The 25,862-nt window shown below is 39.1% G+C and overlaps 2 long non-coding RNA genes across 2 annotated transcripts; one reads left to right on the plus strand and one right to left on the minus strand.

Moving 5' to 3' along the window:
- Positions 1 to 4,846: 4,846 nt before the first annotated feature.
- Positions 4,847 to 5,339, minus strand: LOC119770718. The gene is made up of 2 exons (XR_005278960.1): positions 5,201 to 5,339; positions 4,847 to 5,133 (listed from the first exon to the last, which is right to left on the minus strand). It is a non-coding gene; the product is annotated as an uncharacterized LOC119770718 (long non-coding RNA).
- A 381-nt stretch (positions 5,340 to 5,720) lies between these two features.
- LOC119770717 lies at positions 5,721 to 6,349 on the plus strand. Its single transcript, XR_005278959.1, has 3 exons — positions 5,721 to 5,857; positions 5,919 to 5,990; positions 6,051 to 6,349. It is a non-coding gene; the product is annotated as an uncharacterized LOC119770717 (long non-coding RNA).
- The last annotated feature ends 19,513 nt before the right edge of the window (positions 6,350 to 25,862 follow it).

Raw genomic sequence — 25,862 nt, forward strand, 5'->3', positions numbered from 1 at the left:
AGCTGAACATCGTTTTTAAGATGCAAATTTTAGTTATAAATAAAATGGTTTAATTAAAAACAAGGTTTCAGTGAAATTGATTATTAAAGCATATTAAGAGTCAAAATACAGTTTTTGTGATTAATTTATTTTAGATGTCATTCCTCGTGTCAATCAGTTTATTTAGTTAACTGTAGTTCGGACAAAATATGTGGAGTTTTTTTTGTAAAGGTCCAATAAACCAAATTGTCAGTTTTTGCTTTTTGATTGTTTTTTAATTCCCCTGGCTCAAGGCGGTTTCAAAACACCCAAAAAGCAAAATCTGGAAATTTGGTTTTTTTGACCTTTACAAAAAAAAACTCCAGATATGTATTTTTTGTTGATTGCAGTTGTGTAAATTCGATTCCACAGAGTGTAAAATGGAAAGGAATGTCTCCAAATAAATTCGGTAACGTTGCCGTTCGTTGCTGATTAGGAGCTACCGGTTACAGTGACTTCTGGAAAAGAAGCTCCTCAAAAATCGTCTCCACCGACTCCAACTTCACATCCCTGTTTACAGCTTGAAGTTTTTCTTACGATTCTCAGACAAACTTGGAGCATAAATGTTATGGTGCCAGTGCTATCCGCACGGCAACCGCGTCCTGTTGGGTAATATTGAAGTAAACAAAAATTCCTACATCGCCCTCGTATTCTGAATCTCGATAAGCTTATTCCGCATCCTTGCGGTTCCGTTGTCACCAGGGGGTAGCGAGGAAGACGCCATCTTGTAAGTTCATAAAACAAACACTGAGAATCGGTATTATACATATTAGTTTGGTTACACGAAGTGTGTTATCCTGGTTGAACTCAAAAGTCCCATGCAAATGTGTAAAAGCAAACTGGAAAATGTGTAATGCCGATTCTCAGTATACGGGCGCACTGTTTTGTCGACCAAAAGAAAAAAAAAGCAGATAAAGGTAAACAGAAAAATCACTTTCTTCGATATGAATTTTCAGCCATTATTGGGATGGAATCTACAAGAATATGATAGAATTTGCCATCAGCAACACAATTCACTTGTTTTTTCAGGAATTTATCGTTTAAATTGCGGAAAATTTGAAAATCAAAAACCCAAACAATGATCTGTTATGGGCTACCATTTGACAGCTAGTGCTTTTGTTGTAGGCTCTCTTTTGACAACCATCGACTGTCGTCAATTTGCTTTGGTCATCCCCCGGTTGTCACAGTGTGGCGTTTCAGCTTTCCTTTAGTCAGCTGTCACCTTCGAGAAACCTTTTCTTCAGATTCCGTATCAGATCTGCTGTGTTATCCATTACTCACAAATGTCACACATTAGCCAAAATATTTCGCCAGATTTGAACTGAAAAATAAACGAAAAAATTGCTACTTTGATTAAATAGTGATTTTAACAACGCACACCTCAAACAAACAATTTCTTTGTTATCGGTCGAACATATGAGTAGGAGAAATTCTCGTATGTTTGGAAGCTCTCGCTCCTAGCTCCATCCAATTAGCTGATTTTCACTATTTATACAACTTATTGTGTGAAACTGTTTATAGAAACTTGCTTGCTCACTTCCAATGGAACTATTTATAACTCGATTTCCGTTGAAAACGTGTTTTATGAGCTGTAATTAAACCTCAAAGGGAGCGTTCTTTTATTTAAAAAAAAAACTAACTTAATCCACCTATGTGGTTGATGCCTTCCTCACTTTTTACTAACAATGGGTAATATGAGTAGTTTGGACACAAATTTCAGCTATTTTTTTAGATCCAGAAAAATGTACATAGATAAAACTTAAGTGGTAATAACTCAAGACAGGGTTGCCAGATCTTCAATTATTTGGACTAGTTGAAAAGGTCTTTCAATTACCTAACCAACGATGGGTTGGATGATGGATCCGGACATTGATTACTTACATTTAAGTGATATCCGGCATCAAAAAGGTACATAAATATCACTTAAGTGATCATAACTCGAGACAGGGTTGCCAGATCTTCAATGTTTTGGATTCGTTGGAAAGATCTTTCAATTACCTATCCAACGATGAGTTGGATGATGGATCTGGACATCGATTACATACATTTAAGTGAGATCCGGCTTTAGAAAAGTACATAAATACCATAACTCGAGACAGGGTTGCCAGATCTTCAATGTTTTGATCTCATTGGAAAGGTCTTTTGATTACCTAACCAACGATGGGTTGGATGATGGATCCGGACATGGATTTCATACACATAAGTGAGATCCGGCTTTGAAAAAGTACATAAATATCACTTAAGTGGTCATAACTCTAGACAGGGTTGCCAGATCTTCAATGTGTTGTCTTTTGATTACCTAACCAACGATGGGTTAGATTAAGAATCTGGATATCGTTTACATGCATATAATTGAGATCCGGATATGTGTGAAAACACATTTTTATACATAACTTTTGAACTACTTATCGAAACTTCAAACAATTCAATAGCGATGTATGCGACCCTAAAGCAAGTCAAATGCAACTGGTTCGATCAAAATCGGTTCAGCCAGTGCTGAGAAAACTTGGCTAGAATTTTGGACACACACACACACACACACACACACACAGCGGAGATGGAGAGACGACCAGAGGAGGAACGACTAGAAGCCTAGTCGAAAACCCACGAGTGTGGCTGTGAAGGAGAGCACGTTATGATGGTCGGCTCTACCAAATCGGTACACGTCTCGATGGTCACAGGAGTTGAGAACCCACGAGTGTGGCTGTGAAGGAGAGCACGTTATGACGGTTGGCTCTACCAAATCGGTACACGTCTCGATGGTCCAAGGAGAGGGCTGCATATGACTAACCGATCAAAAGCAACGCGATTCTTGGGCGCGGTTAAACCCTCGCATGGACTCATATGTATGTGGAACAGGAAATGGTTCTAGCACCCGGCATGGATCCTGTAAGTAGACTAGTGCAGAAAATGCAACGCCTCCCCCCGAAGTTATACCGAAAGGTGGTCCCGTGGGGAAAAGGGCACGGCGTTCAAGGACTGGTTTAGTGGGTCGGGAAAACTCTTTTTGTTTTCCCAACCCCACACTACCTGAGAAATTAATTCTCAGGTGTCTGATAGCAGATTCCGACCTTGTAAAAAAAAAAAAAAAACACACACACACACACATACACACACACACGCACACACACACACACACATTTGTTCAGTTTTCGATTCTGAGTCGATATGTATATATGAAGGTGGGTCTTCGAGCTTTTAATAAAAAGTTCATTTTTAGAGCAGGATTATAGCCTTACCTCAGTGAGGAAGGCAAAACGAAGTTGACTTTATAGCTGTCGGCCACCATTGCTAATACCAACCACTAGTGTCTTCCTTTTTATCTACAAGGACTTCGCCGCCCGGGGCTCCTAAGTGTACGAAAGTATGGCACGGAGCGACGGCGCCGAATACCCATAATTACACAAAGAATTTTAGAGCGCGTTCTTTTATTACGTAACGCAAAAAATCGGATTTTTAGACCCTCTCCCCCACCCTCGTAACAAAATTTCCATATAAATTTAAAAAAAAATTGTATGGAGCGTAACACGGCCTCCAACCCCCCCTCCCCCCTACTGCGTTACGTAGGAAAAGAACGCTCCCTAAGTGCTGATATGGCAACATTAGAGGCACGCTGGAATAAGATGCTGTTTCCCTACTACAAGAATGGTTTTACGAGTTTACTTTTTATTAAATAAAATTTTTATAGTGAATTTCAAATAACATATAGCCCGGGTAAAAAAAAATAAGGTAGCACAAATCAAAAATTATATGAGATTGCTCAAAAAAGTACTCAAAATGGAGGCTCAGTCCAAAATTTCAGCCCATTTGGTTGAAAACTGGCTTGCCTTGAGCAGGAACAAGTTTAAATGGGAGTTAACCCGTAACACTAAATTATTTAGCTAAATTGCTCTGTACAAGTCAGCCGTTAACAAATTACGACTTTTGCTTACCATGGGGTTCTAGAGGATGGTCTGGGGAACAATTCCCGCGAAGGGTGCAAGACGATCCGAGGCCCCGGATTGAACCGGATTCATTCCGGCGTCGCAGAGATTCTCATGGTCTCAGCAAAATATATAGGGAAAAATCAAAGCACACTAAGAAGGCTGCCTCGATCAGAGGACGCCACATGGCAATCAGCCACCACGTGGCTGGAGAGTATCATCAATTTTTGCTTTTAAAGTGGGTTTATTATTCCTAGGATACTTTATTCAACCAGATATTTGATCAAAACACCTTAACAACATTAAATGTAATTTTGAAGTCGAATTTGAAGTTATTTTCCGGCCAATATATACTTATAAGTCTCCGGCCTGTAAAATAGGGGGATTGCGTCGCTATTTTTAGACCACGTTTTCCACTTTTTCTCATCGAAACCGACTACTTTATCGACTTCATTTTGCTGGGCGAGATAGGACGCCGTCTATTTTTAGACGATGACTCAGCACTGTTACACTCTTGCACTTTAAAAAACCAGATGGCAGCACGATGTAACGCCACGTCCCTATGGGAGAAGCAAAAATATTTTCTCTCTCTCCTTTTCTTCGCTCTATCCGTTCTATTTTGGGTTTGTTTACTACACTCAGAAAAAAGTACTGGCAAAATCCATAAGAACGTCTTATGACCTTTCGACATCAGGATTTTATTCGGATGTCATAAGATTTTCTTATGGCTGGGAGGGGAAATTTGACAAAGCCGTCAATTAAGATTACCATTGAGTTATCTTATGACATTCATAGATGGAATTGTGTACAGAATATATGGCAATGCTCATGGAGATTATATTAATAAACATTGTTTTTTATACCCATTTTTTCTTATTTTTAATTGAATGAAAACAAAAAAAATATTTAAATTTTCAATGTATATATATTTTTAAATTATGGTAATATAACCAAAACTTCATTTCCTTCCGCTGCTCGTCGTCCCGTTGGTTTCCGCAACCTCCGGTTTAATCGTCTTTTGCTGGTGATTCGGCATGTTCTGCCGGATGGCCACCACCTTCGGCATGACCGCGTCAATCAAACTTAAACCTTCGACCGCTGCTCGGAACTGTCCTCACCGATGCTATTCTCCGGATCCTTCTGGAGGATGCTGGGGAGGGCCGTTGGCGGAACCAACGGCCATTGATATTACCTAAAATACCAAAACAAAATATTCAACTTCGAGCCAAAACCCACGGAACACCCGACACAGAACTTACCTGTGTCTTGGCGGTCGCGATAAAACTCATAGCGGCGGCGGCCTTGGCGGTGGCAGCTTTGTGAAGTAGTTACCGGAACGAACTACGGGGCGATTTGGAGCAGCGAGCGTTTAAAATTGTCTGCTCGATCCGTTCTTTTGCCATCTCGAAATGTCAAAAAATTTCACACTAGCATCATACGCGAAAACCATTGAAAAATTACAGATGAATTCCATAAGAATTTCTTATGAAGTCCATAGTCTATCAACAGTGGACCAAATACATAAGTAAAGTTTAGATATAACCATATGAATTTATAGTGACGGTCATAAGATTGTCTATGAAAATCGCGAGAGCCTAGTGGATACTCAAATCAGGCAGCACATAAGATGTAGTCTTATGAAAATCTTACATTCTTTTTCCTCAGTGTATAACAACTTTACCGATTCTCAGCTGACCGAAGGGGAATCCGATTTATTTCACGCAAAATCCACGTAACACAGATCTGTGTAAGACAAATTACACAGATTCTTCACCAGTACTAGCTGTCAAATCTGTGTAATTTTATTGCTCAGATCTGTGTAAAAAGCTACACAGATTTTCGATCAGCTTCTCTTCCAAATCTGGGTAAAAAAGTGTTGGTGATTTTTCAGCAGTCATGCAGTCATAGAAAACTTGGTGAGTTTTTTTCTTCAAATAATTTCTTGCTTTTATTGTTAAAATAAGTATATATTTCCAGGATTTGGAATCCCGTTGAACTAAAATCGGTACCCTCGAAGTCGATCAGATATTCTAGAGCCAACAGATGACGGTAGGTCATAAAAAAACGAATAACATTCGAGCTCTAACCTCACTTATTATTTTCTTCTAGAAGTCTGGAATGGTACACCCGGACTTGTTGCAGATGCTGGGCATGATGGGCATTCCCGGATTGACGTATTGCTGGCCCTTGGCCGTCGCCTGGAGTTCACTAAGAAATAGGTCCAGTTTTCAACAAACAATCGCGATCGACCGGATGATATGTGCAATATTTTTGTCAATATCAGTTTCAATAATGATGATAGTGTTTATTGTAAATTAGGTTTAATTGCATTAATGAAAATATATAAATCTTGTTTTAATAAGTTAAAACCACGTTTGAAACATTAAAAATCTTATTTAAAATCACAATTTTTTTTAATTTTTTACCCAGATCTGTGTAAAATTCTACACAGATTGCTGGTTGAAAATTTACACAGATTTGACAGACAACGCCTGAACGGGGTCGGGTCAATCGGCAGAAAACCGATCGGCAGAATGCCGAATGGCAGAATGCCAAATGGCAGATAATCACATGGCAGAAAGGACAAATAGCAGAATAGGTCAAATGGCAGAATATTAAATGGCGGAAAAGGTCAATCAGCAGAAAATTAAAAGGCAGAAAATTAATTGGCAGAATAAGTCAAAGAGCCGAAAAATCAAAAGGCAGAAAAATCAAAAGGCAGAAAAATTAAAAAGCAGAAAAGTTAAATGGCAGAACGTTAATAAGCAGAAAAATTAATTGGCAGAAAATTAATTAGCAGAAAATTAAATGGCAGAAAGTTGATCAGCAGAAAAAATAAATAGCAGAAAATTAAATGGCAGAAAATTAAACGGCAGAATAGTTAGTTGGCAGAATAGTTAAATGGCAGAATAGTCAAATGGCAGAACAGCCAAATGGCAGAATAATCAAATGGCGGAATAATTAATTAGCAGAAGAGTTGAATGGCAGAATAGTTAAATGGCAGAATGTCAAATGGCAGAATAAATAATTCATAGGAGAGTTGAATGGCAGAATAGTCCAATGGCAGAACAACCAAATGGCAGAATAGTCAAATGGCAGAATTCACTTGATTCAATATTAATAGTACGTTCATTTGAAGTGCCGGTGCGGCACTGAGTGCCGCACTCGTCGGTGCCAGTTTTGATTCAATCGAACGTCTCAGAGATATCCACGCGCGAGAGTGTATTAGTTCGTAACAAAATGACACGCATACATAGGCAAATCGAGTAGAATGATTCGTCTGTCAAAATCAGCTGTGGTGGTGCACGTGGTAAACAGCTGGTTTTTACAGGTGATTGATCTACTCGAAAATAGTATAAACAAAATCTAAGCTATCTAAGCCCGATCTCATGCACACTTTGTTTTTGCTGGCGGGTACAAATTTCAACCTGAAAACCCTTCGTGTTCAAACACGCAATACATGCGCACGTAGATAACTCTATCTCACTCTTACACAACGATAACTGTCACCAGAGCAAGTGGGATAGACTGTTTGTTTACATTAATGGTTACGCCATTTTAAAAAGTTACTAAGGAACTATTTAGGACACAGGGCCAGTACGCAGCTCGAAAAGGAAAGGAGTCAAAACACATTTTTACGAACAGCAGAACAACGAAGCGATTTTTTGGGGGGTTTTCAACACCATCTCTGGCTTGCTTTCGCTGCTGTTGTTGCCCATTTGAAATTTTCCTTGACTGGTTTGTTACCAAGTGCATACACTGCTTCAAGTGGTAGAAATCTTCCAGTTACGACGATCTAGCACAGTTCTAACAAAGCTGGAAATTCTTGCAGCATTCTAGCAGAAATGCTCCACCGTTCTAGCAGGGTTTTAGCAGAACCAGCTCTGCTAGAATATTTCGTGACTGGGCTGGCTGGAGCAACATTTGAAAGGGGCGGTACTACATTGCGGTTTTTCTCCCCATTTAAACACATGCACTGTCCGAATCGAAAATTTGCCACCATTTCAACATGCTTCTTGCATAGTTCTTGGGCAGACTGGCCATGTGTAACATAACCTTCATCGGTTCTAAAATAAATCTAAATTATTCGCTCTACAGCCACGGACGAACGGACATGACACCAGCATTTCGATTTTGAAGCTGGTCTTCTCTTTCTTCTTCATGTTCTTTTTTTTCCTGCTTACCTTCAGAACGAGATCGTAAATGTCAAAACAAAATTTGACAGTTTGCTTTACTTGACCGTTTGCTTTTCAAAACGTTTGGAATCGTCGATTTGCGTGCTAAATGAAATGGAATGAAAGTTTCGACGTGTTTTAACAACTAAACGAAACAGAATGGAGCATCTTCAGATTTCCTTCAGATCTTGCAGTTTCTAAGCAGTGGGTTTTGTTTTGCGGCTAAGAAGAACTATCAAATAATTGAAAGGAGGAAGAAGGTCGTGCCGCGACCGCAAAGATGCTCAGTTTATTTTGCGGGAGGTTTCCGTATTGGGTGTCGACCAGCCGAGAGCTTAGATTTGGGACAGTTGGCTGTTCCTTCCTTCCCGCACATGGTGTTTTGTGGTAGAGGATTTGCGGATTAATGGACCGGATCTTACGAACTTGCCATTCCCTAGTGTTGGGAGGCCAGTTCTCGAATTCCGTGTGCTAAGCGTCCTTCTGACGATCTGATTAGTTATATCACGGACGACCGTGGTTATATCTTTGCCATTTATAGCTGTTGAAAGCTGGAATGCTGGGACGTGGAAGAATGGCATCAAAATGTTGGTTTACTCCCGTTTACGACAGCGGAAAATGTTATGCCTAATCACGAGCTCAAAATAATGAAAAATTCTAATTGTCAGGACAATTGTAAATAAATTAAATAGCTGAACTTATTTAATAAATTTGTCGTGAACTTAGCACATCCTGCTTGCTCTGTTTATTGACAAATTCATGATTCACTTTGGATTCGCTTCAAAAAGTATTGTTGACATCAATAAAATGTGTATAACTACCGTTCGCCGCAAAAAGAACAACGCACAATGCAAAAGTATTGGTAGCGGATAAAAAAACAGAAATTTTTCAATCGCCGCAGTATGCCAAAACTTTGACTGAACGTGTAATAATTTCAAAACAAATATAGTTCGCCAACGTGAACACAAGCGGCGCTAGTGTTTCATCGCGGTTTCAACGTATTTTTATTCGGCTGAAATTTGAATTTTGCCTCACAAAACTGGGCCAAATTTGTTCGTGGTGTCATGTCCGTTCGTCCGTGCTACAGCATTGCCTTGGCGTTCTCGATTGCGAGATTCCTACTCGAAACTAGGTGTCCGAAGGCTTGATTGTTGAGGCAATTGCAAACCTCTTTTTACACCTAAGCTTCCATCCACCCCGGGATTCGAACTGACGACCTTTGGATTGTGAGTCCAACTGCCTACCAGCGACTCCACCGAGGCAGGACCCAGGGAGACGACTCCTGCACCTGGACTGAGCTAACGACCTAACCTTTTTAGGTTAGTCCGGGGCCAACATTCACTTCCCGTCCGACGGAAGGCGTGATCAGACAAATCTCGTCTCGAAAAATGCCACCGGGACCGTCTGGGATCGAACCCAGGCTGACTGGGTGAGAGGCAACCACGCTTACCCCTACACCACGGTCCCGGCTTCATCGGTCCATAGTTTTTTTTTTTTTTTAATAGGTCCTATAAGCTATTGTGTTTCATATGTTTAAAGGACCTATTCAAAAGACTCTAAATGTTAAACAGTACAATTTATTAAAAATTATTACTTTTATTGCATGAACTGTTTGATAAACTGTTTATGTTGAATAAACACTGAAGTTACAATATAAGCAAAGTGTTTCTTTGGAAAAACTCGTGCTAGTTCCGCACGAGTTTCGCTGCCATCTTGAAACTGAAACTCTAGTGCCGCACTCGATATTTTTTCAGTTTCATGCGAGTTCCACGCACACTGACAAATGACGTTCGATTGAATCAAAACTGGCACCGACGAGTGCGGCACTCAGTGCCGCACCGGCACTTCAAATGAACGTACTATCAATATTAAATCAAGTGAATTCTGCCATTTGACTGTTCTGCCATTGGACTATTCTGCCGTTTGACTATTCTGCCATTTGACTGTTCTGCCATTGGACTATTTTGCCATTCAACTCTCCTGTGAATTATTTATTCTGCCATTTGACATTCTGCCATTTAACTATCCTGCCATTCAACTCTTCTGCTAATTAATTATTCCGCCATTTGATTATTCTGCCATTTGGCTGTTCTGCCATTTGACTATTCTGCCATTTAACTATTCTGCCAACTAACTATTCTGCCGTTTAATTTTCTGCCATTTAATTTTCTGCTATTTATTTTTTCTGCTGATCAACTTTCTGCCATTTAATTTTCTGCTAATTAATTTTCTGCCAATTAATTTTTCTGCTTATTAACATTCTGCCATTTAACTTTTCTGCTTTTTAATTTTTCTGCCTTTTGATTTTTCTGCCATTTGATTTTTCGGCTTCTTAATTTTCTGCTCATTGACCCTTTCTGCCGATTGACCTTTTCTGCCATATTATATTCTGCCATTTGACCTTTTCTGCCATTTATCATTCGGCCATTTATTTTTCTGCCGATTGAAATTTCTGCCATTTGGCATTCTGCCATTCGGCATTCTGCCGTTCGGTTTTCTGCCGATTGACCCGACCCCCGCCTGAACACAGATCTGTGTACAAGGCTTTTACACAGATTCTGTGTATTCCAGGTTTTGGGCGATCTGTGTCAAATTTTACACAGATCTGTGTTATATGGATTTTGCGTGTTGATTAATATTGTGTAGTTGGGGATTTGATGCTAGAATATTGGAAGTGATCGTCGATGTTTGCTGGTGGTTCCTGTGCCTTTGTCGTCACGCCTGTTGGTGCATTTTCTAACATAACACTCGAAATAAAACCCTTTTCTAAATTGCCTCCCTCGGAGTTTGGAGTCAGATTTAATTTTAAATTTCAAAAAAAAAACCATGCACCACACATAGATTTGACTTAAATATTTTTATTGCACTTCATGAATCATTTCTCAACCAACACTTCTTCAAAATAGCTCGAATTAAACAAAACATTCGAGTGCTAGAAATACACTTTACCGAATTTGCGAGCGTGGGAGCGTGTCCTTCCTGACCTGTACCTGCTGCCGGAGTACCGCAAGCCCATAGTTATTTTAGAGCTGATTTGCTTTAATCTTTGCTGTTGCTGTTTAGTAACTGATTTATGATTTTTATTAATGCTGGATGGTTACGTGGGCGGTCATGGCATAATAGCCAAATTTTCAATGATGGGCAGTATGGGTGAACCAATTACACAAAATGGTTTCTTTGGTCATAGTGAATGGCCCCACAAAGTTTGAGCCAAATCAAAAAATACAAAAAAAATGAAATGTTGAAACCATGGCTTGTTACTTCATTTTTTACATTTTTGTGTACCTCCCCACCTCCCTCCTCGACCTTGGACAGAGCCGAGGGACAACAATTTTTTTAATATTTGCATCGGCATTAGGAAGAAAAAATAATATTAATAATACATAATATTACATTTTGACAGTTAATTAAAAAGCAAATTTATGCCAACTGATGATCCGTTTTTGCTTTCTGGGTGTTGTTGATGTATTACAGTAAAGTTATATCACTTCTTAACCCCTTCCCGCCAAGACCAAAATCGAGATTTTTTTGGTTTTTCTACATTACTCGCAATTGGATCAACCGAATTTGATGAAAATTTTATGTTGATAAGATAACATTCTATTTAAACTAATGCAGGTTGAACCAGGTTAAACTAATGCATGGTTGCAGAGAAATTTGATTTTGAAGACAAAAATAAGTGCTCTCTGAGCGTTAGGGGGTTAATATTATATTCCTTTGAAATTATTGGCAACATATCAATAAATTACCTAAAATCCTCGGGTAGTTGCAATTCAACTATCGATTCCCGGAAATTGAAAATCTCGAAGTACGAAGTTAATCTCACGCGTGTTCCCAAATCCCTAAAAATGTAAAATATTCAAAATATGCATCCAAAATCTCCTATTTGCCCTGGTGTCTTAATGGGCAAAAGTCGATCATTTTACCCCAACGGTAGCAGTGTAAGCAGTGTAAGGCTCCATGGTGGATGCAATGTGGATGTGGATGTGGATGCAAGATTTAAACCAAGGAAAGTGAAGAAGACTTGAATTGAATTTTCAATGAATTAATAATATATATATTTCCTTGAATTATAAAATAATCAATAACATCTTTGTTCATAAAATTAAATACAAAAAAACTGTTGAAACTGGTTCAACATTTATTCACAGTAATCCAACGTTTTGATAAATGTAACTGCTGAGCAAAACTGCGTCCACCAGTATTGGTTTTCTCCTTGTAACATTTCGTCGACAAAACAATTAACATACTCGATTGTAGATAACAAATTCGGCGGATTTGTCTGAAATATATAAATGTAATTTATTCATATTCTGTTACCTGAATGTAAACATTGTCAAAATTACTTGTATAATAACATAAATCAATACAGGTATTATGTCGTCAGCAGCAACGGGTTTATCGGATCCCATGGACAAAAGACTTATCAAGCTTTTTATACACCTACGATCAAATTTAATAGTAAACGAAAGTGCAGCAAATATCATGTTTGATTGCTTACTTGATAACGCATGCCACTTTTTCTTGTGGCGTTTTGTAGGCCGAAATGTACGAAAGTTGTCGCTGAGCAAATGGCCAAGGAGCTTCATTCAAATAAACAGCAGATATGCGAAGCTGAACATGTGACGGCGTTATATTTGTCAGTCTGTTAATGTGCTCCGATAAAACTCTATGAAAAGAAAATAATCAAAATACATTAAATTCAACGAGAAACGAAAAATTCCGTGCATTGTTTTCACTCTTCATATGAAAGAGATTTCAATCTTGTCGTGCTACCTTGACACACCCTGAAAATTATTGTAATTGCGACAAAGGGCAAAGGGATTTCAGGTCAGAACGCGTTTGATACACGCACATGCCCGTCTACCGTAAACATTTGTACCGTAAACTGGGGTCAATCGGGACACATGGTGCGAATTAGGACAGCATTTTTAACCATGTTGGAGCACAATATTTTGATTTTTCTGGTTGGTTTCGGTTAGAACAGACTCAGGCCAACATAATGTGTACGTTCATTTCCAAATTTAAAAGCTTTAAGTGCTCTAAAAACTGCTGTCCCTATTCAGACTAGTCCCGATTCACCCCAGATTAAGGCAATTATAACTCGGGACTCCGGCAACCAAATTAAACCAAACTTCGGGACAATGCACAGAATGGTTAACCAAACAATACGTGTTTGGTATTGTTTACATTGAGTGCCTTATTTTTTGTTTATTCAAGGTCAAACATTATAACGCCACGGCGTGTTTTCTAGAACAAACTTATCAGAAAAAGATAGTCATCGCTACTTTCAAATGTGTCTTAAAGGAAATTTTCTCAGCTTTCCAATGCTTCTAAGAGCGAAATGTTTCATCGGGAAATTTCTAAGATATCTCTATTTTAAGTTTTTGGTTTTAAATTCCTTGATTATTTATTGGAAATTTTATACTACCAGTTCAGAAAACTTATCAAATGATGTGTTTCATGTGTCATTTACTCATCAAAATGTGCAAAATAAGACAAGAAACAACTTTGTAGAAGGTTGCAAACCGCTAAACATTTTGAAAATTATGTTTTTACCGAATTTTTGAATATGTGGGATTTATTTAGAAATTAAAATCATAAAACAATGTAAAAATATATATTTTACAAGAATTATTAGATTATTTCATATTTTTTGTGTACAAAAATCACGTGTCTGCTCTGATTTAGCTTGTTCAACCGAAACTTTGGCAGGTTTGTGATTGTTAATGGTATTATTGAATTTTAATGAATAAATTTGATATTTTGTTATGCAAACATTAACCAGGAACATAAATACAAATATGATTTAAAATCGAAAATGTACTACATACTACTGTTGCAAGCTTCAAAAGTCATATTTTCATGAGTTTAAAATAAAGAAAAAATAAATAAAATGTTTTCTGTTGAACATGCACTTAAAAGTAGCAATAATACTCGAGTCTTCCAATTCAGAATGCTGAAAATACCGTCACAAACTTTTTTTTAAATATTTTTTTAACAAAAAAAAAATCAAACAGAAACTTTCTTTCGAAACTATTTAAACAAAAATCAATAAATATTTTTTTAAAGATGAGATCGAAGATGAGAGTCTTATAAACTTCTAAAATATCTTGGGAGTCTTGCGGGAGCCTCACAGAGGGAGAGCGAAAGAAAAAACGTGCGTGTCGTTTCGAGTCAACGTTAAGAATGAAATTTATTAAACTATGGTTTTGACAGGTGGTAGGGCTGTCATTTCTCTCTGTGTGTAAGTGATGTTGAACTGCAGGGCTGTGCCCATTTGAACACTCCTCCTCAACTTCACTACACTTCCTTAACTTAAAAATAAATAAAACTGTAATGTACTGTCGTTCGATTGAATTCTTCGTCATGGCCTCACGTTCCTACTTCACCGGACTTTTCCCGAACATTTTCTCCTACATCTCCTCCAGAATCATCATTTATCTCCTCCTGAATCGTCACTGATTTCTGAGATCCTCGTCAAAAAACACTTATTCCTTCGAACCACTCAACCGTACAAGCACCTCCTCGGGCGGAGAATCCGCCCATTTCATCGAAGCGGTCGATCCGGCTGATCTTCTTGGGCTCTGCTTCTGGTTGCTGAACGGCAGCCGATGATTCTGCCCTTCAAAAACATCGCGCCTGCCTCTGATCTTACCGAGTCGATACAGACCGCTGATTCTTGCCGCGCTAGCAATCACCCTATCGCCGTACGTCAGCTCACAATTTCCACCGTTGAAGGTCGTCATAACTCCTTTGGTCGACAGCTTTCCGACTGAGATCAAACTTCCTTGCAGCTCCGGCACAAACATCACATCGGTCAGCGTAATGTTCACCGTTTTCCCACGATCATCGATGCTCTCGATCGGACAGTCTCCGATTCCTGCGGTGCGCAATTTTCGACCGTCAGCAGTTGTTATCACTGAACGCGCACTTCCGTCAAATCTTACAAACGCATTCCTATCACTTGTCATGTGTGATGATGCACCTGAATCGACAATCCACGACTTGGAGCCGATTCCTCCGCTGGCCACAAGAAGAGTGATTTCTTCAGATCTGGTTTCGGTTGCCTTCAAAGCCTTCTGTGTGTGCTTCTTCCTTCTGTCCTCTTCCTCATCTTCCGTCGAATATTCCTCACAATCTACCTTTCGATGGCCCGGTTTGCCGCAGTGGTAACAGATCAACACTTTTCGGCGAGCGACACGCACCTTCAGCGCCTTCTCCTCCGCTTCGTAGGTTGACTTGTAGTTGGCTGCTTCGTCGATCAACTTCTCCTTCACCAAAGCGAGCGTAAGGTCTTTCTCGTCGCGGGCACCGAGTGCCATGATCAACGGCCGGAAAGTTGACGGAAGTCCACGCAGCATCAGCGCCACCTTGACGCACTCATCCATCTTTATTCCAGCATTGTCCAGCCGGCCGTACAACTTCTCGAACTCCCCGATGTACGTCTCCATGTTGTCGCCGTCCTGGAAGCTCTGGTTGGCGATCTGGATGATGGTGGTGACCTTCTGCTCAAGAGACAGTTTGCTGTGATGCCTCTTGAGTGCATCCCACGTCTCCTTCGCCGTCAGCTTATCTTCGATGACAGAACGTTGGTTTTTCTCCACCAGCAACTGGATCGTGGTAAGGGCCTTTTCATCTCCAGCCGTCCACGCTTCCGACACCGGATTTGGGGCTTCTCCCGGATCCACGTATTTCCACAATTTCTCGCGTCGCAAAAAAGCCTTCACTTCAAACGCCCAATCCTTGTAGTTCGAACTACCGAGCTTTTCAATCCGTGCAAACTCCATCGCGATCTCCAGCAACACTTTTCACGAGCAAAATCTTTACCTCCACGCGATTCTACGTTCAAACTTTCCGCGAAAACGATCACCACCGAAATTCTAACCTCAATTCCGCTCGGGGCTCGGCCTGGGCCCATAACCTCTTGGGAGTCTTGCGGAGCCTCACAGAGGGAGAGCGAAAGAAAAAACGTGCGTGTCGTTTCGAGTCAACGTTAAGAATGAAATTTATTAAACTATGGTTTTGACAGGTGGTAGGGCTGTCATTTCTCTCTGTGTGTAAGTGATGTTGAACTGCAGGGCTGTGCCCATTTGAACAAAATATTGGTAAATCCTTGATCATTTAATACATAAAAACTAAAACAATCATTTCATACTAATGAAAAGTATTTCTCCTTAAGCTTGCAACGGTAGTTTGCAGTTTAATTTCGAGTATTAAACATGTTTTGTATCTATGCAACTGGTTAATGTTTGATTGAGGAAATATGATATTTATTCATAAAAATCTTGTAATATCCTATCAATCTCCAACCTGTAAAAAATTCGGTTGTAGCAGCTAATTTCAAGCTGAATCAGAGCAGACCGGGTCCGGTGGCGCAGTGGTTAGCGTGGTAGCCTCTCACCCCAGTATGGCCTGGGTTTAATCCCAGACGGACCCGGTGGCATTTTTCGAGATGAGATTTGCCTGATCACGCCTTCTATCGGATGGGGAAGTAAAACGTCGGTCCATTAGCGTAAAAGAGGTTTTGAGTGACTCACCACACATAACCTTCGGACGCCTAGAAATGAGTAGAAACTTGCAACAACAAAACACCCGGGGGTCGTTAAAGTGGATTGCTTTGCTTTTGCGGTGTTATTTTTACATAACAATTATGTAATAATCTATTTGTTCTTGTGAAAATAATATTTTAATGCGGTTTTATGATTTCAATTTCTAAATAAATTCCACATATTCAAAAATTCTGGTTAAACTTCATTTTCAAAATGTTTAGCGGTTTGCAACCTTCTACAAAGTTGTTTCTTGTCTTATTTTGCACATTTTGATGAGTAAATGACACATGAAACACAGCATTTGTTTCCTGGACTGTTATTTTAATGTTTCCAATAAATGATGAAGGATTTAAAAAAACAAATAACTTAAAATAGAGATATCTCAGAAATTTCCCGATGAAACATTTCGCTCTTAGAAGCATTGAAAAGCTGAGAAAATTTTCTATAAGACACTTTTGAAAGTAGTGATGACTATTTTTTCTCCTTAAGGTTGCCCAGAAAACACGCCGTGAACGCGTTTTTCTCGGAACGTCAAAAAGCGTCGTTCGACAAATTAGCACGACATCGTCGACTTGTGTATGTTCTACTCATATAAGCTTTAAAGTTAAACGATTAATAGTAATCTTTAAAAACATACCTGTCTCGGGAAAGGTCGCCATCTTCATTGGGAAACATAACCGAATAATAGAGTCTATGTAGTAAAATGCACTCCATACACCTTCTTGCTTCAATTGTTTGCCAATCTGTAAGGCAACTCAGAACTGCATCACATTCTAGGTTTAGCATCATAGTGTTCATGAATTCATGCAAAAGATCTATTTTTTCATCGACAATCGTGAGTTTTATGAATTCTTCGCAGAATTGGCTCACAATCTGTTCTTTTTTTTCCAGGAACATCTTCACGCTGACCATTAGAATGTGATGCACCGAAATGTGACTTTCTGTTTCAAGCTGTCTGTTGAACGATTCTAGTACATCTATTGTCGACAGCATTGCTTGCCGGCAGTTCATAAGATATTGCGTATATGCTTGTCGGATAAGCATATCATTCTGCAATTGCTTCAACAGGTGCTCCTGAGATTCAAAATCAAACGAATCCATGCACCGAAACAGTTCGGAAATACACGTCAATTGCTGTAGGTTGTGATTGCTCAATGCTTGACTTTGTAGAACTCTAAGATACATCAGTAAAGGTGAAACAGAATCATCCTAAAAGTAAAACCATTACAATTATAGATAGGTAAACAATAAAATTACTCCAATCATTACGCTGTACGGTTCAAAGCTGCAAGAAAAAATCTCAGTACTCGAAAGTACGACTCGAAGCTTCTTTTTTGCAGCAGAAAAAGTTGTTGAATATCCAGAAACAACCTGCTCTTCATTTTTTCTGAAATCGAAAACAAAGTATGTAGGACTACCGAATCCACCGCTGAGCTTTTTAAAATAGGGCTGCGGAGTCGAAGCCGGAATCGATGAAGTCGGCACTTTTGAGAACTCGGAGTGCTCACCTGAGGTCGATTTCTCCATTTTTGCTTTTCGATGAACTGGAATTGTTGCTTGTGGAATCGGACGTAGCTGTTTCTGAGGAGGAGGATGTTTTCCGCCGATACTTGGAAAGAATGTCCTCTGTAGTATCAGTAGGTATTAAAACCTCATTCGAGTTATTAGCCATCGAAGTACACGAGCTTGAAGGGTAAGCATCACAGTTTGTCATTGAAATAAAGTGTCCATTATTGTTGTAACTAAACCGCAACTTATTGTTCACATTGACACTGCGACGATTTTTGAATCCAAGTTTTATTTTGGTAAAAAAACCGTTGGTCGTCTTAAAGCCGTCTGATGATCGGTTTATTTCCAATGCAGAGCTTGTATTAGCTGGAATAAAATATATGGATGACGTTAGTAAAAAGCAAAACCCCGCTAGTTTGGCTCTTTGAGCTGCCTAATTTTCCGGGTGGTATTGGTTAAAACGTATCCAGATTTACGGACAGTACCCACTGAGAATTTTGGCTCGAGCCTCGAGTCGATCTGGCTCGAGATCGAGCCTGAATCGAGTCGAGGCTCGAGCCAAAATTCTCAGTAGGTACTTGAGCGCAAGAAGGCCCCAAAGTTCTAACACTGAGTATAACACTCGGATAGTACGTATTACAGCAAATATTGATAGAGCAGTTCCAATTCAAACCCGGAATTTTTCTGGAAGTTTTGTACCCGACCCTCTCCGATTTCAATGAAACTTTGAAAACATGTAATGCTATTCTTATATAAGGAATTTCATTCTGTAATTTAAAAATTACTGTTTCTCGAAGCCGTTGCATCGTATCAAAAAGTGGTCAAAGACAAACCGAGAACGCCGAGTTACCCAGAGCGCTGTAAAATGTAAACTGCTTAATCTCGAACTTCTTACAGTAAGACGTGACGTTGCCAAGGCGACTTCGGTTCAGCTCTCCTTCGTTTGTCCATCCATCGATTGTCCTGCCGTTTTGCAAATGGTCAACATAAGGTCTATTCCCGTGCTGCAGAATTCTGCAATTCTGCACGAAATCGGCAGCAGTGCGTTCCCTTACTTTTCTGCAACAAAAGTTACAGTATGGCCCATAAAAAATGCGACATTGTTATTAGGTGGGAATCGGGCCTATTTTCACTATTTACGATGTAGGATCCAAACAAACAAATAATGCATTGAAAACCTTTTCCTTAACTTTAAAAAATGTCACAGAACATTTAAACTTAAAATTCTCAAATTTGCTCCCAGCCCAGGTCATATAAAGGAAAAATGACTTTTCTTTGTTGGTCGATCTGAAGAGCCACTTGTGAGGGAGCGGTCGTGGCTGAATGGTTACGATGTTCGCTTTATAAGCGAATGGTTCTGGGTTCGATACCCATCTGCTCCCAACGAGAAAGTTCTGGACTCATTGAATTTGGAATTAATGGAAAATCATGAAAAAGCTCACGGCGGGGTTCGATCCCCTGTCCTTAGGATTGGCAAGCAAAATGCTTTCCACTTAACCGTGGAGCATTGGTAGCTTGAGGAGGAATTAGACTGGTATAGTTGAATCCAAGAATCGGACAAAAAATCAAATTGAATGCAAGTTGAACATCAGAACTCAAACAAGATTGCATGCAAGATTGCAAGCGTAGTTGAAATTGAATCTAAAAATACCTCGCTATAAATAGCCTGGGCGACTGATAGAATTCATCCAATAAGCGATGAGAAGAATTGAAAGCTTTCCCATTAGAAATGAGAACACACGAAGAATTCGAACAACAATGCAAACGGTCGTTACCACTCGCCTAGGGTGGCTCCTCAGACCATTCACCTTCCCAAAAACCGTCCAACTCCAAGCGAAACTTACTTGAGGATACCGTGGAGATTTTCCCTTAATACTCTGAAAAAAGTGGAGCATCAACACTTCCCGTCTTCCAAATCCCCTATCCTTGTCCCTGGTGTGCGGTGGAGCTGGGAGCGGCCGGCAATGGACGGCTGCCATGGTGGTGAGAATCTGGTTCAGGTGGAATTGGTTCTATTCCCAATTATCGATTCCTAGGCAACTTGGACTTAGACAATCATCACATCACATGGCGAAAATCCAGTCTGCAATCCGCTAAAATCACCGTCTCCTAGCGAAGCGAAGCGATCTGAAGAGCCACTTGTGAATTTTTGTATGGATTAAAAAGTAAACAGCCTCCAAGGTTATTATTTTTGAGACGTGTAAAAATTAATTTCATCGAATTTTTCGCATTTTTTTAACTACTTCTACTAAAACAGTGAAGTTTTGAAAAATATCCCGATACTGAAAATGCTTTAATTTTAGGAGTTTTTGGAGCCTAGGAAAAAAAATAATGCAACAAATGATGGCAATTGACTTTAACAGATGCCCTGATATGACTTTTAACAGTATCCAGGTTTTTAAGCGAAGATGGCGTTCGAATGTTGAACGTCCGAAATGTCAAAATCGCGCAGTAGCACCAACATTAGAAAAAAAATGCGGCTGTCATGCCATGGCACACTTTTTTCGTAATGTTGGTACCACTTGGTGATTTTGACATTTCGGGCGTTCACCATTCGAACGCCAGTTTCGCTTAAAAAGCTGGATAGAGCCGTTGGGCACATTTCAGAGCCATCGACATAGGTTTTAAGTTATTAATTTATTTAGACCGAATCACTCAAGATGATAACCCAAATTGCATTTTCCTCTAAAATGACTAATTCTATCAAAATTTGAGCACGAGAGGTGTGTGAAGAAGGGAGTAACTGTGTTGCTGGAAGCATGAGAAGGATGCGGCTGGCCAGGCGAAAGGTGAAACATGCTGGACGGCGATTCTGTGCCACCTCGTCGCTCGATGACCCTGACCCGGGTGAGACCGTTCTATTTTATGTTGTATGTTTTGACACTCTCCTTGAGTGGTGTTGGTGGAGAGATTGAGGCAGGTGTGTGTAGTGTTTGTATGTGTTTGAGTAATGTGGCAAGAAAAGAGATGCTAGTCGTTTTTGTTTTTTGTTTACACCGAGGAAATTTTTTGGTTGTAATGCTTCACAGCAAAAATCCGATGGTAAAATCGCATGCATGCATGCACATTGTGAGCAAACGCATGTAATATTGTATGAGAAAACGTGTACACAAAAGCATGTACAAAGAAAATAAATAAATTTTGCACACCAAAATAACATCAATCTGTTGAGAGTCATATCGAGATCCGCGCCCCAACCGTCTCGGCTATCTCACCGCCTTGTAAATGATATGTCCAACGCCGATGTAGCAGTAGGTTTCCCGTACGTCGTATACTGAATTAACTGTATACGTTGTATGGGGAACGTACAGCTACATCGGTGTTGATCCAGCTAATTTCATAGCGGCGAGATAGCCGAGACGGTTGGGGCGCGGACTTGGTAATATCTGGATGTGACTCTCAACAGATTGATGTTATTTTTGGGCTGTGCAAAATTTATTTATTTTTCTTTTGTACATGCTTTTTGTGTACACGTTTTCTCATACAATATTACATGCTTTTGCTCACAAAGGTGATGTGCATGCTTTTGCATGCGATTTTACACAGATTTTTTTTACTGTGTACACAAAAATGGTTTCTATAGGCCTAGGATAACATGTCTACAAAGTTTCATTGAAATCGGAGAGGGTCGGGGACAAAAGTACCAGAAAAATACCTGATTTGAGCTGAAATTGCTCTCATTCAAAACAATAAAATCTTGCCTTAGAAACTAACTGCTTTTTACAGTAGATGCTAATGAATAATCATCTATTCAAAACTGATTTTGTCATTTGATTTTCTGATCTCAGCTGTCAAAATCAAATAAAGGAAAAAAAATGTCAGCTTAAACAATTCGTCATTTAAACTAACTGAAATATACTGACCTACCGGTTTCGTTTATCAGTTGTTTCAAATGACGTAAAAATTTTCAAAAACCGATGATGGGAGTCGATTCTCCAGACAATTTTACATAAAAGGTTCATATTGACCAATGTTCTAAGTCCAATCCTTGTGAAGATACAGTGGCTTTAAAAATAAAAATGTTGAAAAAACAGGGGTTTTCGAATTTTTTTTGGGACATTTCTACAGTATGTAAAAAAAGTATTTACACCCCTTGGGCACTATGTACATATTGTGATGAAACATCTAAACAATTTAATGTTGACAGAAACCTAGTACTACGTTTTGTTCAGAAACTCATGCCAGACATTTTGCTACAAAAAGCTCATGAAAAGATGATTTATATAACAAATACTATTAAAAAAAAAAGTTTGTACACCTTCGAAAAATTAACATAAATAATGTTATTTGTTGACAAATCACCATAAATCCAGTCTTCCAACTCCAAATAGGCATCTTGACTGATTAAAAAATAATTTGGATTGAATATAAAGTTTACTAACTACTTAGTATAAAAGTTTATATAACTCTGAAATTCTATATAAAACTTATCTTAACTTTTGAAATCTTCTAATTCAACTAAATGTCAATATATTACCATAGAATTGCTAAATAAACATTTGGAGTAGAACACGTTTTGGGGTATTTGTATCGATAGAATAGATTTTTCGTTGAATTTCGTACAACCGAATTCGTCGGAAAATCCGCCGGCATCTGAACCGGTCCACAATTCACAAGTCAACCTATGTGGCATCAGAAAGGGCATAAAATTTCCGATCTTTTGATACCCATACATCCAGGTTTTCTATAAAACCCACGTTTTTAAATACCTAAGCAAAAACGTTGTTATGGTTTCGTTTGAGCTACCTGTCAAAAATGTATGGAATTTCGTAATTTTTGTTCTCGTGGATCAAACTTACTTTTTGCCCAGGTATTTTAAAACGTAGGTTTTAAAGAAAACCTAGATGTTTGGGTATCAAAAGATCGGAAATTTTATGCCCTTTCCGATTCCACATAGGTTGACTTGTGAATTGTGGACCGGTTCGGATGCCGGCGGATTTTCCGACGACGTAATTCCGGGTTGGTACGAAATTCCAACGAAAAATCTATTCTAGCGATACAAAGACCCCCAAAACGGTGTTCTACTCACTCCAAAATGTTTATTTAGCAATTCTATGGTAATATATTGACATTTAGTTGAATTAGAAGATTTCAAAATTAAGTTAAGATAAGTTTTATATAGAATTTCCAGAGTTATATAAACTTTTATACTAAGTAGTTAGTAAACTTTATATTCAATCCAAATTATTTTTTTAATCAGTCAAAGATGCCTATTTGGAGTTGGGAGACTGGATTTATGGTGATTTGTCAACAAATAACATTATTTATGTAAATTTTTCGAAAGGTGTACAAACTTTTTTTTGCACCTTTTTTATTTTCGTAATAGTATTTGTTATATAACTTTTTATAGAAATCATCTTTTCATGAGCTTTTTGTAGCAAAATGTCTGGCATGAGTTTCTGAACAAAACGTAGTACTAGGTTTCTGTCAACATTAAATTGTTTAGATGTTTCATCACAATATGTACATAGTGCCCAAGGGGTGTAAATACTTTTTTTACATACTGTATATGCTTATGATAACATGTCTTCAAAGTTTCATTGAAATCGGAGAGGGTCGGGCACAAAAGTACCAGAAAAAATCCTGATTTAAGCTGGAATTGCTCGATACTGATATTGATAAATGGTACTGTTGTCATACCTGCACCGCTCCGACTGTTTTTATCTGCAGAAGAATCGAAACTTATACTTTTAGTAATGGTTCCGGGCATGGCTTTTCCATTGAATCTGGTTACCGAGGAGTTTAAACTTGTTGGATTCAAAGTGTCCATTCTGTTTTGTTGTTCTCCGCTTTGAGATGAAGAATCATTTTCGAAATGTAACAGCGGCTCATTTACCGCTGACTGGCCCATTTTGGCGTGACTTGATGAAGCCGCTTCCAATTCAGAATCTGCGCTCTTGCGGTAATTTGTGTTGTTTTCGTGCAGACCATTGTTGGAACGAAATGATAAATCTTTTCCAAGAAATTCATCCTCATAATTGAATGAGCTGGAAAAGTTTCCCAAATAGTCCATCATTCCGTTTCGCCGGGAGTCAAACTTGGCATTCCGATGCTCTGACGATAGTCTTCGATGCTCAACGGATGACAATTCATCATCCATACTATTAGTTAAAATATCAGCATTGTTTTGAAGAGTAACATCACAGTGAGTGTTGTTGTTTAGATTGTTGTGTACATTGGAAGATGAAAAGCTATAATCGGCGACATCGGAGAAGGGATTGATTAATTTTACATTAGTGCGAACAACATCGTTTGTTGCTCCTCCTCGATTTTTGGACTTTGTATCATCACTTAAAGCGTTATAATCATTTGGATCATTACTCTTTGAGTTGTTGAAGTTTTTATCTCTAACCATGAGTAACTTGGAATTAATCGTTTTATCAATACTGTGTGATCGTAAGGTGATTTCGTTTACATAACTCTTAACTGTGCGAGCTTTGTTTTCTTTGTTACTGCTGGAAGTAGATGGTTTTTGACGATTATGTGGAACAGATGACTGAATGCAGTTCAAATACTGCGACGATTCTTCGTGGGTGTGATTGTCTCGTGCGTTTAGCGTTAAATCCAGACTGGATCCTCGTTCACTTGATGTTCTTGGTGTGTGCACAACTGTAGGCTCGAGTTTGTTCGATGTAGACGGAATATCATCTCGCGCAATGGAATCTGTTGTATCCGAACGAGTTGTCACGCTTTGGCTGTCTTCAGTATCCATAACAGCGTCGGTGCTCCATGCTGATTCCGATTGAGTTTCCAAATCAACGGTGCTCAAGCGAAGCTGTCCAAAAGAGTTTGTTAATGGTGTGTAGTTTTGATCTCCAGGTATGATGGGAGTAGTTGGGATGAGAGGAGTTGAAAAGTTACGATCGTTTGCCTCAAGTGCTTCAGAATCCGATGCAAGAACGTCGGTACTCCACGTGTCAGAAATGATGGAAATTGTTTCATCTCCTTCGATGAGTTTTTTTATTTCAAATTTACAGAATTTATCTTCTATATCCGAGCGAGTTTTGTTTAAAATTTTGGTCATCTGAGGTGTAGCAAACTGTTGCACTTCATTACCACCTTCGGTTACTTGAGACGATGGTGTATCACGGCCAGATATATTTGGTGTTCCTCTGCCGGACACGTTTGCAGATATCATATCCGATAGATTGTCGTTGTAGTTCTGGTCGGCCTCCTCGAGCTCTAGTGAACTGGCCACTGAATGATTACTGTGAGCTTCACTCACGGCTTCTAAATTATCCGACGTATTCCCTATTGATGCATCGTCCTGATGCAATGCGAAATTTTTATGTTTTTCTCTGTTAGTACGTTCGTTGTTATCCGTCTTGTTTTGGTTGCTTTGAAGGCTCATTTGTTCGACAAACGGCTCTGCGAATCCATCATTCAACATTTTCCCCGGAATATTGTTGAGTAATTCCTCTTCAGACAACAATTTTCCATCGTCATCATCAGTTATCGGCATTATAAATACTGTTCCTTTATCATCGAAGCTATTGATTGTAGTTTCCTTTTTGCTGTTCTCGCTCGATGAATGCAGCGGTGAATTACTCAAACTTCTCGTTTTCGAGACGCGTCCCTTGAGTTTTGCTTTAGGTTTGACTCCGTTAGAGCTGGTGGAAAACATATCGAGGGAAATATTTTGCTGTTCCTGGATTGTTTCTGCTAGATTGGGTAGCTGGTCGAGT

This window comes from Culex quinquefasciatus, chromosome 3, assembly GCF_015732765.1.
Source record: "Culex quinquefasciatus strain JHB chromosome 3, VPISU_Cqui_1.0_pri_paternal, whole genome shotgun sequence".
In the NCBI taxonomy this organism is placed as follows: domain Eukaryota; kingdom Metazoa; phylum Arthropoda; class Insecta; order Diptera; family Culicidae; genus Culex; species Culex quinquefasciatus.